The following is a 5,981-nucleotide window of genomic DNA, read 5'->3' as shown; positions in this document are numbered from 1 at the left end:
CAAATATAATTTTTGCACCTTGAACATATACAGACTTATACAGTTTTAAAAACTAACATCATGTGGGCATGATCCCAAAGTCAACTGAATCCAGCACAGACTTCCAGCAACCTCAGCAGTTTTTCAATTTGCTTCTAAACATACAGGACAGCTGAATTGCAGCTGCTTTACTTTACAGTATACCTATTTGAATTTCCCAGTTTCACATATATGGCGATCACAGTGTTAAACAAATTTTATTATTATAAAGCCATCAAGTATTCTTAAACACATACATAATTACTAATAGCCATGCATACCATATATCAAAATCCAAACCACTTTCTCAGGAATTACTTGTTCATTTATTTTAAACAAAGTGCTCCTTTCTATTCATATAAATACAAAAAAGCACCCTAAACACAGATTCACAGTTCTCTGCGAAGTAAAGCTGGGTATCAATGGATATTTTGGCAATGCATAAGATGGGATGAGGGTATCACCTTAAGAATGTGTATATGCCAATTCACAAACCTTTAGGCACATACATAACTTTAATCATATTAGTCCTATTCCCTTGGTTAACTATTGTCTCCTTGAGTAAACAATTGTTTGCAAAATTCAGGAGACTGGACTCTATGACCCAGAAGGCCCCCTTCCAGTTCTATGTTCCATTTCACTGACATTACTTCTGTGATTAAAGCTATGCACATGCTTACACATTTGCATATCTGAGGCCCCTGGGAATGCCTATATAGCACAAGGCTGGGCCAAAAGTGCCTTGCTCACTCTACGTACACTGGCTCCTGAACTGGAAACAGTGCTGTTGTGTTAGTGTAGCATTTCATAGGCACCACTGCAAAGGAGATACTCTACTTTTGATTCAGAAGCAAGCACACATGAAGCAGGTAAGGTGCATCTCAGTATGACAGTCCCTTGAGCTTCACAGACACACCCCTATTGATAACACAGATTTTTATGAGGAAAAAGAAGAATTAGGAAAAGAACTAACATTTTATATAGTCATGTCAGAGTATTTGTATGCTAAGTTTCATGTAAATCACATTAACATTTACAAGTAACTGAAAAACAAATTTTACACAAGACAAACCCTTAACTAAACTACCTTAGCATATGCCACTACAGTAAGGTTTAAAAATAAACCTTATACATGCACCTCAAAAATGCAGCAGGCATTTCTTTGAAGTTATCATGCTTATGTTTACTGTACCTGAAAATTTCTGTACCTGTCACGCTGCATGTTAATGAAAAAATAAGACAGGGAATGTTAGGTTATTTTCATATATCCTTTGTATAAGCTTTCATATATGAAATTATACAGTTTCATTGAATCAGAACTAGCAAAAGTGGTTCAGCATCTTTAGATAAGGAACTATATCAGTTGACCATGATCAAAATAAAAGCAAGTAAAAATATTCTATTTATCTCTCTGAAAGACATCAACCGAACACTCAAACAGCAATATTTCTTATTCTTTTCTTCTCAACACATCTGTTTGAAACCCCAATAAAAGCAACATATGTTGATATACAAGCTTCCCAAAAAATGCTCTCATTCTAAACACACACAAAACCGTACCAATTACTAACACTAATCTGGAATAAGAAACTCATATACCACACATACATTTCTATTGAACAGGATTTCAAATAAGAAAGGTACTTAAGTATTCTCCCATCCTCACATAAATTTAAAACTAAACTTTGCAAAAAGAATCAACATAGATTTTTTTTGTGCTAACATTAAAGCTTTAAACACTCCTCCAGGAGAAGGCACACTGCCCAGTGATGGAGCTTAGACTATTAAAGTAATCAATTTACCTTCTGTTTTGGACCAAATTCTGCTTTTACCCATCTATAACAGGCACATGCGAACATCAGCAGAAGCCTGTTATACACATCCAATAGCATAACCTGGTCTCTTGATTTTAAAATTAATTTTAAAAAAATCTCAGACTCTCAAATGTGAGGTCTTAATTGAAATACTGTCTACATAACATAAATAAACTACTTAGTCTCTCTCACACACACAGAGCAGTACTTACGTCGTTTCTGGGAAACAGCCTGCAAACATGCAGTGACAATATCACAGTTCTTCTGCACTTTGTGTAAAAGCCTATCTCTCTGTTTCAGGTGACGAAGCAACTTTGCTGACTGGACACAAACTCTGTAATTCAGTTCTTGTTTTATAGCCATCAGTTCATCCGCATCTGTCAACAGACAGAAAACAAATTACTATAGTTCAGGCCAAAATATACATGACTTGAATCCGCTGCATCTACTTCAGTTGCCAATTAAAGGGCCTGGTTCTGTAGACATTTACACAAAAACCCACTCATTTGAATAAAAGGACATTGAATGGGACTATGCATATGAATATAAGCGCATTAAGGAACACAGTCAGTCAGTAACTCTGACTTGGACGCATTGAAAAAAGGTAGTCTCCATTCCCCACACCCCAATATAGGAAAGCATGCTTATTAATGACATATGTAACCAAAAGGACATAAGTCTACTTCCAAAAAGTTGCTTATGAAAAATTAGTGCCTCTGTTTCCTCCCTCTAAACCAAGGCATGCAGACAAAAAAACAAGACACAAAACAGATTATACAGAAAGGTGCAAGTTTATTAGTTTAATGTGGTAGAGAGGTGCTATTGCACCAAATGCCTGCTCTTAGACACCAGGCTTTCCACTGGTTCCAGTGTGGGAAGTACAAAGCTCCCATCAGATAACCAATAAGCCAAGTAGATGACACCAGGATCTTGTATTTACTTCATGGAGCTGGCCTTTTTATCCCAGTAGTTTATCAGAGATTGCCACTAGTCAGTGTACATTACATTTCTAGATACTAAATTTTTAACTGTGCCTTCCTGATTTTAACAAGGAAGATGAGAAGGAAGATCACCAGACCTTGGCTCAGGAAAAAAATATTCCCATAAGATTGAACAATAAAATACAGCTCTTGTGCTACAAGTAGGGGGAGAGAGAGAAAAGGACAGCTAAGAGAGGCAAGAGGCTTTTAAAAACCCAAATAAACCAATGGCTAGACAAGGGTTTAGGAGACATAGGAGAGCTAATCAGGGTGCCTCTTCCCCTCTGATCCATGTAGAAGGTGGAGATTGTGAAGGAGACAGCCCTTGTCTTGCTCAGCACCCTCTCCCACCCACCTCCCTTCCAGGATATGCTTGCCATCCCCTAATCAGTATCCCCACCAGCTAATGGGAGAGAAAGGCAACTTTAGAAAAAGTCTCTTAACTTGAGAGAGGGAAAAAAAGTAGTATTCCTGTTACCACATAGGAATGATTAGAGAAGTGAGATGGATTTTTTCTTTCTTGTCTCTCTCAGTTATTTGCTAAGCTCCAGTTAGAGTCAAGCAAGCAAGCAGACATGTAGAAGCCCTGGCACATTTGAGGTCAACAGAATATATATTCTAGAATAAAGTCAGTCACATGTTGAAACTGAAAATTTATTCTACACACTTGAAGCCAAGGAGGAACTTGGCCTGCCTCTGTAACATCAGGAGTGATCCCTCATTAAGTAGCCAAGTACGGAAGCAGAAAGCACAGATTTGAATGAACTGGCAGATTTATTCACTTCCTGTTTTTTTCCTGACCAAAGCATGACTGATTTAACACTAGGAGCCTTTGGACAGGCTAACTCAAAGGAAGCACACAGCAATTATAAGAAATACGTTAGTCTGACTATCCAGTGTCTCAGCTGTGGGGCTGATTCATTTAAGTAGTGGCTGGGTTCAGGGTTTCCAAAGCAGCAGGAAAATGGTTTAATAATTCTGCTGACATTTTTTCTTTTATGTCTGTTCGATTCCCCCCTGCCTACTTGAGTTATATACAAAAACAGCCTGCCAGTAGCTACCCTCAGAGCCCCAGATGATGCCCGTCTCCAATAATCAGGTAGAAGGCAGAGTAAATGTACACCTTATACACCAGAAATTCCCAATCAGGGTGACACTACTGAGGAATGCCGTCAGACCCTTTCAGGGGTGCTGAGGGGTGCCGCGCAATGTTAGAACTGTTACATTTGCAAACATAATTCACAAGATAAACCCAGAGATTTCAATATAAATCCATAGTTATGGTCTTTCCTAGTTCTTTGCAACAGAAAAACCACTCTATTATTCTTCTGTCGTTAAAAAAAGAGGTTAAGAGCTAGCATCTTCTGAAGGGTGACTCAAGTCTAATAGTGTTGAGAACCACTATTATAAGCTAACCAAAGTAGATCTAGAGAGACAGACAGCACACGATCAGGAGCTGTCCTGAGCTGAAGCTCGCTTCATCAGATGCTGTGAAATAACCTGTAGAAAGCCGACTATGAGAAGCAGAGAGAAATTAGACAGCAAAAGATGAGGGAGAAGGAGGAGGAGAGAGGGGAAGAGGGTGTTAGCAGTTTGCCTCTCCCAGCACTCTCTCTCTTTTCCATACCTCCCCATCCTTGTCTTTTATAGTCTAATCTCTCTTTCTGCCAATCCTTTCACAGCATGATGAAATAAGCTTCAGCCCAGAAAAGCTTGTGGTAGGTAGGTACATACAGGGGCAGATCTACGGGGGTGCACTGGTACAACGGCACCCTCCTTTGATTCCTGCTCTACCCAAAGTTTAAAACCAACTGCCTGGCAGTGGCAGCAGCACTTCTAGTTAGCTAGTGCTGATGGAGTCACTTGACTTCATGGCTAATTGTAATCTACCGGATCCCTTTCAACTCTTCATTCCTCAGCCATTAACAAGCCTCTCTTCTTTTTAATGGTCTTGATGTTCCACCCATCAAGCCAGCCTTTCTTCCGCAATTCCACTGTCTGTTAGCAGCTCCCGGTAAGGTAACCTACCTAGCATTTCATAGCCCTGCTGAATGCTTTTAACTTGAAATAAAACCATGAACTCAGGCATGGAAGTAGCTTTCAGTGAAACTGTGGATATGCTGCCAAGATGCTCAAGCAAGGTAGATTTTGTTTTAGGAACCTGAAAGAAATGTACATTTAATTCTAATGCCAACAGCATTAATGAAACTATTTTTTTAAGTATTTTTGCCTTGTGTGTTGGGTTTTTATGCATAACATAGCAAATGAATGCACATTCCAATCAAGTTATTTTGTTTGTGCTTTGATCTTAAACTGAATAATATACATGTAGGCCCCTCACATATTAGTAAAGCCTCTACTTTCTTTTTATGTGGAGAAAAATATGTGCTGTTATAGGCAATGGTGCACCATGCCATCTGCACCCCTCTTCTCAAAATCCTAGATCCACCCATGTGCGCGCACACACACACACACATCCTTGCATGCATGTACACACAGACACACACCACACACTCACATGCATACATATGCACACATGCAGGCACGCACATGCGCACACACACACACAAATATATAAGCACACATATACAAGTGTGTGTGTGTGTGTGTAGATCTAGATTGATCTATAAAACTGATCTATCTATAGATCTATAACACTGATCGATCTCTTACATATCATTCATACATATTATAAATGATATATATAGATCTATCTATATAAATCTCCTTTGCCCCATATATAGATTCATAGATAGATCTATATAAATCTGTATATCTATCTATAGATAGATCTATATCTATATATCAATGTATTTATATCTATAAACGATGGGTAAAATATCGGTTTTACCCAAAGAACCTAGTCACACACACGCACACAGGCAGTCGGGCTGCGACCCGTGCAGTGGCGGGCGGGTGTGGCGGGGCGGTACCTTTGCGGCCCAGGTATAGCTGCTGGCGGCGGGGGCTGGGGCGCTGCTGCAGCTCGTGGAGGATGCGGCTGTGCGTGCAGCCACCGGGGAAGGCGTCGGAGCCGGCGGACGCCTCGGTGGAGCTGTCCAGGCTGTCGCGGTGCCGCGCGGGGCCGCCGCGGTACAGCTGGGTCAGCAGCCCGCTCACCAGCCGCGACGTGCGGCTGCACCGCCCGCTCCTGCTACTGCAGCCCGTC

Source organism: Gavialis gangeticus, unplaced genomic scaffold (genome assembly GCF_001723915.1).
Source record: "Gavialis gangeticus isolate Ggan-Ray unplaced genomic scaffold, GavGan_comp1, whole genome shotgun sequence".
Classification (NCBI taxonomy): Eukaryota; Metazoa; Chordata; order Crocodylia; family Gavialidae; genus Gavialis; species Gavialis gangeticus.
The sequence above is the reverse complement of the archived record's forward strand: the minus strand, read 5'-3'. Positions refer to the sequence as shown.